Below are 13577 nucleotides of genomic sequence, written 5' to 3' on the forward strand. Positions count from 1 at the left end.
CTTTCGATGGCTGGCAGTTGATGTCAGATACATTTTGGCTGGCATTAAAAGCGCTACTGAGTTTCATTACTGAAAATAAAGTGAAGAGCATCTACACAGCGCTGTTTTTTCACCTTTTCCTCTTCAATCACATGCAAATTTATAACTTTCTGTTTCCTTGAGAAGAGGCTGCAGATACTTAACGTTATTCAAAATTCACTAAAGTCACCCATGTGATTCAGGGAACAAAAAATGACTACGAGTACACATCAATGTATTTCTCACTTATGGTAAAAACTGCAAACCATTGCTACACCCTTGGGTCGCAAATGCGTTTGCTCAGAGCCGTGAGTACTGAAGCATTACTGTGAGGACTGGGAGGAGAGCTCTGATCGTGCCTCTGGTTCCCATAGTTGGACTGGCCAGCTCTGGTTGCCTGGGTTACTGTATCCCTTGCGGATGGTCATCTTGCTGTTGCTATGCTAATGAGAGAATATCAAAGCCACAAGCAGCAGCGGCTGCCTGTCGAGTTTACGTGAGAGAGTTTGTGCGTGTGTGTGGTTTATTTACAGTCTGACACCTCAGAGGTCGCTGAGAGGCCAGAGCCTTTAACTTAAAATGTCATACCAATTAAGAATTTGTGAAATTAAGCAGGCAATATCAAACTTTGCATTTTATTCATTAGACATGGAGCTGCTCCTAATGGGGTTGCTCTCTCTGGCTCGTCTCTGCTCTCACCTCCCCTACTGACTCTTCCTTTTACTCGCTGCTGTTTCATTATTTACATCCCCATCTCTGGCTCTTTTTTGGCACAGTTTATCAGTTTAATCAGCTTGCGTGGGGATAGCAGGAGGAGGAGGAGGTGGGGGAGGATGTGAAGATGGGAGGTGGGTAATGCATCTTTATTAGGCTCCCAACATCAGCCCAGGAGACAAGTCTGTGCTATCACTGTCAATTAGCAGGGGGAGACGCTCAGAGGGGGGGCGGGGGGTTTGGACTGCAAATGGCAGGCTTCTCTTTATTAATATCTGGAAACAAGCACACAGCATTCAGACGTATAGAAAGAAGCTTCGTCTTTATTAAAACACACTTAGTGCAGCAGTGCAAACCATACAGCAGAATGTCATCAGGCAGTGTAAGGTGCAGAGCTTCAGGTTTCATTTACTGAGAGAATTAAGAAAAAAAAGAGGGGGTGGAGGGATGGCTTGACTTTATTCGGCACAGGGACAGATATTACATTATCATTTCATCATGGCTTCCTGGCAATATGGCTTTTTCAATCAGCGGATACAGACATTATTTATTCATCGATGCATTTTTAAAAAGGCACACAAGATACAGCGTAGCCAATCTCCACAGAGTTGACACAATCAAATATACATGAATATAATATTAGTGTGAGATTGTTGGGTGGGTGGGGGTGGGGGGTGTTAAATGAAACTTTATTCAAATGGAGAACAAGGAGAGGAAATGGGGAAAGGGATTAGAGCGCCGCATTTACCCGTCTACATTTATCTCTGCACTCGGGTTCGATTTTGTCCGGAGCTGCTCCTGCGTGTGTGTCCCTTTCTGTTAGCCTGAGTGAGTCTGCCTGCGTGTGTGTGTGTGTGTGTGTGTGGTCTGGCAGTATATCCTTGCTTTAAGGCAAGTGTCTCTTTAATGAGGCTTTGCTGCAAAAGGAGCTCCCTAGGACTCTTGACGTGTTCTGCATTTCAAACCCGTAGCACACTCTCTCCCCCATCATGAACACACACACACACCCTTCATCACAGGTTAATGTGTGTGTTGTGCCAAAGCATTGATTGGTGGATTTCCTGAGCAGGGTGAGAGCTCATCAATGACGGACAACCTTTCTGAAGCTGTGCACTGCCTCTCAGCTGCTTTTCCCTTGTACTGGTTCGTTCTCTCGGCTTTTTTCCTCCCTCCTCCGTCTCTTGCCGCAGCATTCTCTGACCTCATGTTTATGTATCTCACTATGTCGCGCTCTTCATCAGAGCTGCTCTGTCAAAGGTCCCTTCTCCATCTTTTCTCTCCTCGTCTCTGCCTTGCTTGTTTCCCCGATGCAAAGGCACTGGGATATGAATAATATAAGAAAGAATCAGCATTGCTCGCCCTCAGACAAACAGGCTGTTCCGTGTGTTGTTAGGTGACAGCGGGCAAAGAAATCTGACGGGGGTGAAAGAATTTGCAAGGTGCTACAAACGAATTCCTGTCAAAGAGAACCGAGGCTCCCGCGGGCAAAGAAGCGGCTGACGGACGGATTCTGCGATTGCTCTGCCCGCATACTGGACTGAAGGCACAGGCTTTGTGTCAGTTTAGACAAACTGTATCGCCAGATTAGTAAATGAATAGGCTCCAACGGGTGGATTTGCAGTCAGGAGCTCAAAGCTAGAGCTTCCCAAGCAAAGAATCAACTGGCTATTCGTCACTGATTTGGAGCTGTGATTAACTCTGGTTTTCCAGTCAGGGCAAGTTTCTCTCGCGCTTGATTGTTTTTCAAGGAGGATGAAGTGTTCAAGAGCAGATCAGCTCATTAGCGGCCATGCTGAATTGCTCTTAATGAATGCTATCAGCCGCTAATGAAAAGTATTGTTCTCGAGCGCAGCTAAATCAAAAGGTGTTTAAAGCGCACGCTCGCTGCTCTCACACGCACTTCATCAACGAGCGTTTGGCGAAGAGGTCCCCGATGGGGACACAACACCATGGTTACAGGGGCTAACACCCCCCACGAGAAATCAAACTCTCATTTGGACCACAGCCACTGCTCAATACCCGCTCCGGTATCGATCGGCCTCGGTGGGAGCGCTTATGTGCGCGAAGGAGAGAGGGAGTTTGAGAGAGAATGGGAGGCGGGGCAGGATGAAGAGGAAAAAGCAGCGAGGGATTGATTTATCTCCCATTGATGATGGTGATTTGGCATCAGATATGTGGGATGCCTGACCTTATTTACAGCCCCCCCACCTCCTCCGCCTGCCAATTAGAAAAGTTTTCCTCTGTACGCTTGAAAACACAGCTCAATAACACAAAAGTATAAAACAGGGGATGTGTGGAAAATGGCGCGTGTAAGAGAGCAGACAGCCTGAAGCAACTGAATCAGTTGTGGAGACTTATGGAAGATTCCGTTAAAGGTGACAGTGGGAAAAAGCGACCATCTCGCTGTGCATCTCCTTTAACCTTCAGCCCACTAAAACTGAAGGCCCCGGGGTATTTCCAGCATCTCAAATAGACATCAATTTGATATTTTGTTGGCAAGGCTGCTGCTGAGGCTGCTCTTTAAAGAAAATTTCTCATTACCCTTACTAAATCCTGACACTTAAAGACCATTAAGCTAAACTGCTCCGAAGCCTAAATTGTGCCAGTGAACCAGGTTATATTCTGCAAAGTGAGTTCCCCAATGAAGCTCCTGGTGCAGTGAAGTATACGAAATAATCTCACATCTCGAGCGTTAGCAGAAAATGTTCCAAGAAACAGAGCTTCCCGCCACCCTCACCCCCACCCGGTCGAAAAATAAGGCAACTGAAACGGCTGAGTATCTCGCTAATTTGTGAGGAAGAGTAAATACACCGAAAGCCTCCACTTGAAGATATTTTTTCATTTCTCCAGTTAGCGGTGAAGGCTGAGGAGATACACAAGGGAGAAGAGTCCAAAGAGTTCATTTTCCTGACGCTTTGATGTTGTATTTGTATTTGCAAAACATAGCAAGCGGACCTTGAGGATTTTACTCCAGCTTACAATCAACAAACTAAAAAAGTTAGTACAAAAAAATCAGGCTGTTGGTAGAAGGAGTTTGGTTTGTGTTTAAGGCAAATTACGCAGCACAAAGGGATAATTATGGGGTTTGTGTAGATGAGCACCAGGGCCGTAGCCAGAAACTCTAATGTCAGGAGTCAAAGCCCTTCCATTTTACCCACCCCACATTTCTTAAATTATATATCTACTCTTTTTCGTAACTACTTATCACATTTCTCAATGTCTGAACTCAGCTATATTTACTGGGGCTCTTTAGGGACTTTTATCTGTTATTTCTCTTTAGTTGCATGATTGGAAAAACATTTTCTGCTTCTTTTGTTTACTCTGCCTTTTGTCAATTACCCTTTAGCTCAAATTCACATCTATTATCTGTAAATAGTATTCACAAATGTTAACATCTCTGTGTGGTGAAAGCCATATTTCTGTTTTCATGATTTAAAAAAAAACAATTTTCATTGTTGTGATTTTTGAATGATTCTTTGTGGTGTTAATTTACCCAACACAACATTTTCTCCAAACCATCACTGAACATTTATGGAAAATTTTCAGGAACTGTGAACAAACTATAACACTGCTGGGAAATGAATGAATTTCTAATTTGAGGATTTGAAAAAAACAAGTACATTTGCAAATACCACATTTTAAAAACAGTGCAGCACGTCTATTAATAAGCCACTCAGGAGTTACAGGAACCTGGTGGAAGGTTACATTCTATCTAATAATGTCAGGATGTCACCTCAGACTCTTACAGAAGACTACGTTTTCACTTATTTTCGGTTCTTAGACGTTTTAAATGCAGACAGCCAAAGGTCAGGATTCACACTTCTAGGTTTGAGACCGTTTTTTCTACTCTTGGCTCTGTATGATGTCACTGAGAGCTGATATCCCTACCTGAGGCACCAAGCAAAGACTCCACCTTTCATTTCAAATGTGACATGCAGCGTCAAAATGTTTGCTAGTACAAAAAATGTTGGAAAAAAAATGAAAAAAGCAAATCCATACACAGCAGCAGCGGGGACTTTATCCCCAGGATGATGGATCTCGTCCTCTACAGCACCTCCACTACCCTGGCCCACGAGTCAGGCGCCACCTTAACAGAATTTTTCTGTAAAGTCTTACATTTTCAGTTATGCAGTGCAGCCATTTGGGTCTGGCAGCATGCTAAATTGCCAGGTGCAGCTTTAGTAGTGATTTATAAATACATTTTTACTCAACTTAATTTCATAACTCCTCAGGCATCGACCTCAGCTCTCGAGGGTGTCAGAATTGCTCTTCTATCACGAGGAGCACATGTGTGGTTGGCAACTCAAGGACTGGTTGGGGCTGGTGGAGTTGGGTAGGGGGGGGGGGGGGCTGGTAATGACCAAGGCGCAGACCTGAGGTTGGCACAGCAGGCTGCAATCTAATCAGCACCGCGCCTTATTTTCATGGAGACGTGGGGGAGAATTAGATATTTAATGGCGACAGCTTTATCTTTCAATCACACGCCTGGGTCTGCACCGTGGACACCTTGTTAAGAGGCTAGATGTGCCCAATCAACAGGCGTAGGTGGGCTGTCAGTGTGAGTTCGCGCGCGTGTGTGTGATTGAGTGTGCATGGGTGCTTTTAGCTGGTTACCACTCTGCAATCAGAGGTGTTTGTGTGTCTCACTGTGGCTCATATTGTGTTTGATGTCTGAAGACTGGCACAAATTGGTAATCAGGTGAGGTTGGCATGGACGAGGGCCTCTCCTCACCAGGATCCTGACTCCAATTGGCCCCCTTCTCCGCTCTCCCATCCTCTCATCCCTCTCTTCCTCTCTAACTGAAGCCATTTTAACTTGACCCTGACAGGTGCTCCTGACAAAACCCATTACGGTCTCAATTACGCTATATATCTCTCCCTCCTTCTCCTTCCACTGCTTGTTTTTATCCCCTCTCTCGGCATTTTTTCCCGCTCCGCTCCTCTGATACTCCAGGGCCGGTGGGAGCTCTAAGCGACCGGCGTTAGCACTTCCCTCTTGACTATCACCAGTCTATCATCACTGCGCATCTCATTTCTCCTAATTAGCCTTAGTGGGACCATCACTTTTCTCTTCATTAGGAACAACACAACAGATGTGGGTGAGAGAAGCAGAAGCAATGGTGGGACAACAGTGTGATGAATGGTAGGGTGTATGTGTGTGTGTGATGTGTGTGTCTATCTGCATGTGAGGATGTTTGCACAGAGAGATTGTGTATCTGCCACCTAAGTGTATGTGCACACTTATTACCTATTTTTTATTGAGATTATTCTTTTGGAATTTTGCCTTTTATTTGACAGTGACACATAGGCTGGTGGCCAGAATCAAATTGTGGCATATTGCAGGTATAATGCATTCATCTACAATACCAGGCTACTAGAACACCCATCTGACTGAACAGCTTGCAACTGTGGTGCAACCATGCGAGCTAGCTTCACTGGTTTTCCCTGAATACCACACAACTTCATGTTAGTGCCAGCAATACTGTCATTTTTCTGGGGTCTAAAAAGGTCCTCTTTGATTTATGCATCACTTACAAATAAATTTGATCTATCAGCTTGTGAAGATCATGACTTCTCTGAATGAGAATAAGAAGTTGAGTTTCTACCCTTTTCTAAAAAGTCAAGCACAACAGTGGTGCAGTTCCTATATTGGCCACTTGAGGGTGGCTCTAAAAGTGAGTCAGTCACTATGGACATATTTAGATGGTCAACTCTTGCCATGACATTAGTACATTAGTACAGCCTGGGATAGTGAAAAACATGTTTTGGTCTCTATGAATAATTTAGTGCTGAGGTTTCAAATACAGAGTCAAATTGGTGATATCCATCTTTTATATACAGTCTGTGGTCGAGTTTGCTAACCCTGCTATATTAATCATGCTGTACAGCTAACCAAACCACAAACCCCTGTAACACTGATCTGCAACATCATGTCATTTCCTTAACCTGCTGGAAATGCGGACACATATTAAGCGTGTTTGGAGGCAGGTGTTTGGACTATATCTGTAATTTATATATACAATATATACGTGACACTGGAACTACTCATGATTTGTATGTAGTCGCAAACCAACTAAGACAAATCTTGGGTTGTATCCAAATACCCGACAATGAAAATATCTTTGGAGTGGTCGATTTTTGGTGATTCCTGTTTTCAAATGGAACTTAAATAATGTGGTTCAGAAGTCTCATTTTAAATTCACAGGGAACTATCGTTGGGTTACACGGGGTTAGGTAGAGACTAACTCTCTCCCCTTCAGAATAAAGCAGAAGTCCGACATTTTGGAAATGACACTTTCCTGTAAAGACTTCAGTCTGCCCTTTTCCTTTTGCTAACAATTAAACATGCAGACAGAAGATTAGCCATTTTGACACAGGAGCAAATAAGCCTACTGTGTGAAGCTTCTCCTTTAAGCTGGGGGAACAGAGCTTCTGATGCAATTCAGAAGTAAGTCCCTTTCATTAGAGTTCATTCCCTACTAGTATCATCCACCATTTGAATTTATGTATGACCTCATTATGCAGCAAAGGGCCTTTGAATCGGATGGCATATATTAATATTAAATTATCTAACCTAACTGAAGTTCACTCTCTCTTTTTTTGCCACATTTCAAATTTGCTTTCTCTGCCCTGATATTACGTCTTTGTCTTTCCGGTGGTTTACCGTCTTTTCTCACCAATTTCTCACCCTTTCTCTGGGCGTCCTTGTTCCCGGCACCCTCCCCTCTCCATCTCCTGCAGGTGTGCGCATGATGTGTGGGAGCAGAGAGGAGGGGCAGCAAGGTGTTGAAGGAGACGCGTGAGACGTACAGGGAGCAGCAAGTGATGAATCTTCCAGCCGTCTGTAACACTCTCCGCTTCGCCGGCTCTTCCCTCGTTTCTGACCCAAATCTAATGCGACAGGACTCGCTTTCGCCGTCCCCGCGCGCTCACCTCCTCCCACACCCCACCCTCCCCCTCGCCGCTCTCGCAGGAGTCGTGCACCTCCCCTCTATTTTTAGCTGTTTGTCCTTGAGTTACAATCCCCGAAAATTGCTATGATCCATAAAGGGGTTGTGGTGCTTGAGGGAGAACATGAGCGCGCACACACACACACACACCCTTGCCAGTGCCAATTCACCCTCCAGCCCCACCCCCACCCCATCCTCACTTGCCCCACCACCACATCGTACCACCTCTGTGCATGCCTGTGTGTGTGAGCAACAAATCGTTACCAATTTAAAGTCTTTCTCCATTACTGGAGCGAATATTCCTCTCATTAAAGAGGTGAAATGGAGGGAGCGTTAAACGAGTGCAACGCCGACAGATCAGGCTGTTCTTTTCGCTGCCTCCCCCCCACACGCACACACACTGTCATCCCCCACCACAGAAAGTTATCCACTGTAGCCAATTAGCATGACTGCTCTGTCTAGCATTAGCCCCCCCCCACACACACATCCAGCTCGTGCTCTCATTATCGTCTTTCTCTCTCTTCCTCCGCTATCGTCCCTCCTCTCATTCTCTCTCTTTCTCATTAGGGCTGCGTCGTAACACAGTGAATCATAATAGGTGCTCTACACTGTGAAATGGCTTTAGCTTTGTCTCATTTCGCCGCTTGTAGCAGGAGAATGAGTAAACAGACAATCTATTCCATGCAGGCGTAGACACACACCAACAGACACAATCAGGGCCGTCCATTAATCTGTCGTAAAGCAGCTTTTTGCCCGCCTGAAGGAATCCCTGATATTCGCAGACAGAGAAAGAGAGAGGGGTGGGGGCTAATCTATGGGAGCTGCCATGCAAGGCCATGTACTATCCACCGATAATAAACAGATGAATCCGAGCAAGGAGAGAGTTTCGGGACGCGACGAGTGAAAGATGGAGCAGAGGGAGAGATAGCAGGAGGATTTCGGGCGAATGAGGTGGAAGGCCCAAAGGTAGATTGGAGAGGAGAGAGAGGATGGCAGCGAAGAAGTTGGGGAGGGGGGCGAAACGGCGTGCAGCAGGGGGTGGAGACGGCGGCACCGAGGCATATTCTAAGCCCTGAATGTAAATATGCGTGAGGGGATTATCACAGAGTGCCAGGCGGCGCTTTTGGGGCTTTGTTTCCGTGACACCATGACGTTGGCTTTGTTTCCCTGACAGCAGACGTGTGTGTGTGTCAGTGTGTGTGTATGTGTGCCATCGCATGTGTGTTTGTGTGTGACATCCAGGCATCTGTTTCCTGCTGGAAAAGGTTAATTACATCTCCACTGCCTGACTGGACGTGCCATGCATAATCACACATGCTAATGAGACCTGTGTGTGTGTGTGTGTCTCTTTTGTCTTTGTGTCTCCATGTGCATTCTGGAAAGGCTGTACTGTAGTGGCTGAGCAGATATCTTAACCACTTGTTTCAGCTTTGAAAAGCTATTGTTGCAGCCAAGAAGAAGCACAGACACACACACACAACACTCGCAGAGTCCTACACTCAAACAGGTGACAGCTGGAAGAGCACCGCAATGGCATTTACGGACAGACACTCCTCTCCCAATGGGGGACATTAATTGATGGGTCTGCATCCGTGTGTGCGTGTGTTTGTAATTACTCGTCTGCATGTTAATGAGACAGAGATGCTACGCCGTAAGCGGAAGGACTTCTCACAAACTCCGCTGCTCACTCTGACCCCTGACTCCTATCTTCACACTCCAGCTAAGCTGCTGATTGGACAGCTGCTTGGCTTTAGATGGAGCCCAGCGCAGCGTGAAAAGCCGAGATGGGCTCCAGCCCTCCATGGGTGACTCTACAAATTACTGCACACTTTCTCACTCGGCTGAAGTTTTCACTAAGTTGATCTGACATAAGCAGGTAGGTGAGGAGGTGCAGAGCTCCGTCGAGCAATGGTTCTAATTCAGCCCCCGCGGAGGAGCGGCGAGGAGTGCGACTCAGAGAAATAATGGATTTCTAGAGTCCATCGCCTCTTCACACCTTGTACGGAACGCCAGCTATGGCACGAAATTAATCAAACAGATACGATTTTTTTTTCCTCTTTTTTTGGAATCACATCAGCAAAAGCAAAGTTCTCAGTCAGCTGCCAAGGGAGAAATGAGAGTGCTGCAGGGATGTGTAATGGGCATGAGCCAGGAGTTCGCAGGCTTTTATTTTCAACTTTAAGAGCGTGGCTCAAGACAGCCTTGTGCTTGTTGAGTTTAGCCAGGTTAAAAAGTACAAAAGAAGAAGAGTGTTAGTCACCGATACTCTGGGAAAAATACAGTACCTGATTCAAAAGCACCTTTTCTTTTCTTTTTTTTTAACTTTAAATAAAAGCCTGTGCTCGTTGAACCCCCTTTACCATCTCTGTTATAATGTCTCCAGGCAGCATATCAGACAGTGGAGTCTGTACTGAGCTGTGATAACCCAGGCCACACATTTCAGTCCATAAGGGATAAATCCCACAGAAAAGGTGAAGACAGCTGGGCTGACAGCAATGCTGTCACACCTGTGTCTCCTGATCCCTCCATTGCTCTACCTCTTCACACTCCTCGTCCTCCACTTGATCACTTTTCTTCTTCCTTCGTCTGCAGCAGAAGCCATTAAGGCCACAGAAGCAGGCGCAGGTGAACGGCATGTCCTATCTGATGCACCGCATCTACGTGAACCTGTGAATGGACACAGAGGGAAGAGGGGGAGAGAGAGAAGAATAGGTAGAGCATTAAAACAGTCCTCTTTCATCTAGTGCCCATTATAAGGACTTTTGCTTGGAACACGCATGGATATCTGGAATAGAAGAAGAAGCTTTCCTTAGTCTTTCATGCATGTTTCAGGCAAAGCCAATTTTCTGGATGGATCTGTGATGGATGGAACTTAGCAATGATTAAGATAGTGACCATTTCTTCCTGTACAGTGGACTCTTTAAGCAGAGGTACCATCTAAAACAATAAATGCTACAGTGATTAGCACCCTTTTTATGCTTGAGACACAAATGGAGAGATCCTCCCCAACTAAATTAAATTTCACTGTAATCAACATGAATCTAAGGACTCTGCACAGACCTATAAGCTCTTTACCCTCGGAGGTCAAAGTTATCATCGGAAACGATCCCAACTCTAGCTTTGAACCTGACCCTAATCAAATAGCATTTTCACTCGCTGGGCCCATGTCCTCATTTTTGGTTTGACAGCATTTTAGTAGATAAAGGTGAATGGCTTGGATGTGAATTGAGCTGCGGTTTGGGGAAGGCCTCGAAGGGGACTGGCGGCGGCTCCCAGGCCTGGCAGATCCCCATGTACTAAATAGAAGTGAAAAAGTTTAAGTACTGAAAAGTGGAGGGAGTAAACGAGAACGAACAGCTTGTAGAACTGGGGAACATATATAGATGAGAACCGGAAGGAGCGTGTTTGGAGGCGTGGTCCCACTCCCGAAATTCAGATACTTTATCTCCAATTAAAAAACATGAGTTTTACAGTTCTTAGTTCTCTGCCTGTTAACTTTTGGAAGAACATTTTTTTAAATGTATTAAATCAGGTGCTCCTATAAAATATTGCTATGATGGCATACAGGTTCATCACTGACAGTCTTTCTATTTTAATACATGAAGTCTCTACAGTGAAAATACTTACCAACATTAACATACAGTTAATTTTAAATAGAAGTCGCTACAGCTACCACATTACTGAGCAGAAAAAGATGCTAGTCCCAACAGTATTTTTCCACTTCTAAATGAGGCCGTGTGTGGTCCAGGGCGCCACCAGTGATGTCTGACACTAACCCTACACATGTAGTTTGTGTTCTTTTAATTGTTCTCTGAAGTCTTGGCAATCAGGGGATATAGAAAGAGTGCTTTTCTGCTTCTCTCTAAGACACTGGAGTCAGGACTGAGCTACTATTGGGGTGTTAACCGATGACGACCTCTGAGGGTTAAATGGGAAAAAGACAACTTTTTTGGTATAATATACCATTAAGAAGTAAATACTGGTTATAAGTTTCCTTTTCACTATGACATTCTGTCTGCCACCAGGTACCAAACCTCCCAGACAACAGTACTTTTGTTTTGCCATGTAGCCACTGGTGGCTTTACTCACGTAGCTAAAAATTCAGTAAATCTGAAAAACTTTGAAAAAACTAGACCCAATGTCAAAAGAGTCCATTTTAAAGGGAAAAGTGACAGATATTGAATGTAAAACAAGTGTGAACCTTGGACAGGCTTTTAGTGGAGAGAACGCAACATTCAGTTGGCATCCACTATATCAGTAAGTTAAAAAAAAAAACCTGGCAACTCATTACACTCATACAACTGAGTGAAAAGGAAGGCGATCTCAGTCTGGTCTTCTGTTTTGAGGAGACTGTATGTTGCCATTAATAAAGAAACCGTTGGGAAGACGATGCTGGTCAGTGTCATGAGTCTGAAGTTGGCTGAGTTAGAATGATTTTTTTTTCTTTTGACAATCAAACACTTGGAAGAACATTTTTTTTCAAATGACATATGATGGCATACAGTAAAGATTGGGGTTAGTGTCAGGTTCATAACTGATGATAACTTAGATCTAGATCAGGACAAAGAATGGGCATTTGAGAGGTCACGCTCACATGAAGAAGATGTGTTACATTGGCCTGTACTTACTGTTTAACTCCCACAGAAATACTGTTTTCATACTGTGTGCATTCACACTGGGAATAAAAAAGTAGAAGATTGTTGTTGATGTTCTCCCTGTCCTTGAACTGGGACCAGGAACAGCTGATATGTTTCAAAAACTCCTGCCAAGCACTGCATATTCACCAAAGGCCATCACTTACTCAGTAATTATGGCTGTTGCATCAAATTTGCTGCAGCTGTACTTAACAATTTCTGAACCATGTTCATTAAAGTTGTTTTCACTGACTCACTGTTCAGGTTAGTTATTTAAACCAAAATTTACAGTTTTGATCATATTATATGTTTTTACACCTTCCTTGAAGCCAGTAATAAACACGAGGATAATTATTGTTATTTAAAGTTCTTCTAGGTATCTTTTATGCATAGAAACTTGGGTATTTTTTCAAATTGGGTTATTTTTTTGTATGTATGTGTCTATTGATGTGTTTGGCAGCTCTTGCTGACTACATTTGGTGTTTTTTTTCTGGTGGAAGTCTAGAATTTCACCTTTTTTCGTTAAGGCTGCCAAAAATCAATCAGCAATAGCTAGGCAACTGTGGCAGCAAGGTGCCCAACCCTAGAGTATTTTAAAACACAGCAAGTCTATGTCCCAATAAGCAGGTGCGTTGGTTCGTAAACACTGATGTTAGTGAATCTGTTTCAAAACCACCTGATACAAACTAACACATATCTGTTGTTGAGGGTGCACGCCGCCTCTTAGCGAGTGTCAGTTGGTATAAGCTTTAGGCCCAAATGTACAAATGTGGGTTTCACAAGATCATGTACATTTTAACACTTTCAGTGTTTGCAATGTGCCATTTATGTCTTTATACACTATTCTGTATTTATCATTAGTTATTATGGAACGTATATGTATGTTCTCATTCGGTTTTCCTCCCCTTAACCCCAAATGGTCTTGGCAGATGGGCATTCCTCCCTATGCCTGGTTACTTCCTGTTACATGGGAGTGTTTCCTTCCCACTGTCGCCAAGGTACTTGCTCATAGAGGGTCTTCTGATTGTTGGGTTTTCTTTGTATTATTGTAGGTTCTTTACCTTACAATATAAAGCACCTTGAGTTGACCGTAGAATATCAAAATGATCATTTATATTTGTGTAAATTTTTTGTAGTCACATTTTTGTTGAGGTTACATTTGACACCTGTAGTATTTGTCAATGTTCGTGTTGTAAATGTGATGTGTTTATGTGGAAAATCTGTCCTAAAAAAAAACAAAAGAAAAACGCGGTGTAAAAAA

At 44.1% G+C, this 13577-nt stretch overlaps 1 long non-coding RNA gene across 1 annotated transcript in view; it reads right to left on the reverse strand.

The window, feature by feature from the left end:
- Positions 1-1037: 1037 nt before the first annotated feature.
- LOC102078303 (uncharacterized) overlaps positions 1038-13577 on the reverse strand; it is a 29874-nt gene continuing 17334 nt past the window's right edge. Inside the window, exon 3 of the long non-coding RNA XR_266210.4 lies at positions 1038-10349. This is a non-coding gene — a long non-coding RNA (uncharacterized LOC102078303). The remainder of the gene's footprint in view (positions 10350-13577) is intronic.

The sequence above is a fragment of the Oreochromis niloticus genome, linkage group LG5, assembly GCF_001858045.2.
Source record: "Oreochromis niloticus isolate F11D_XX linkage group LG5, O_niloticus_UMD_NMBU, whole genome shotgun sequence".
NCBI classification, from domain to species: domain Eukaryota; kingdom Metazoa; phylum Chordata; class Actinopteri; order Cichliformes; family Cichlidae; genus Oreochromis; species Oreochromis niloticus.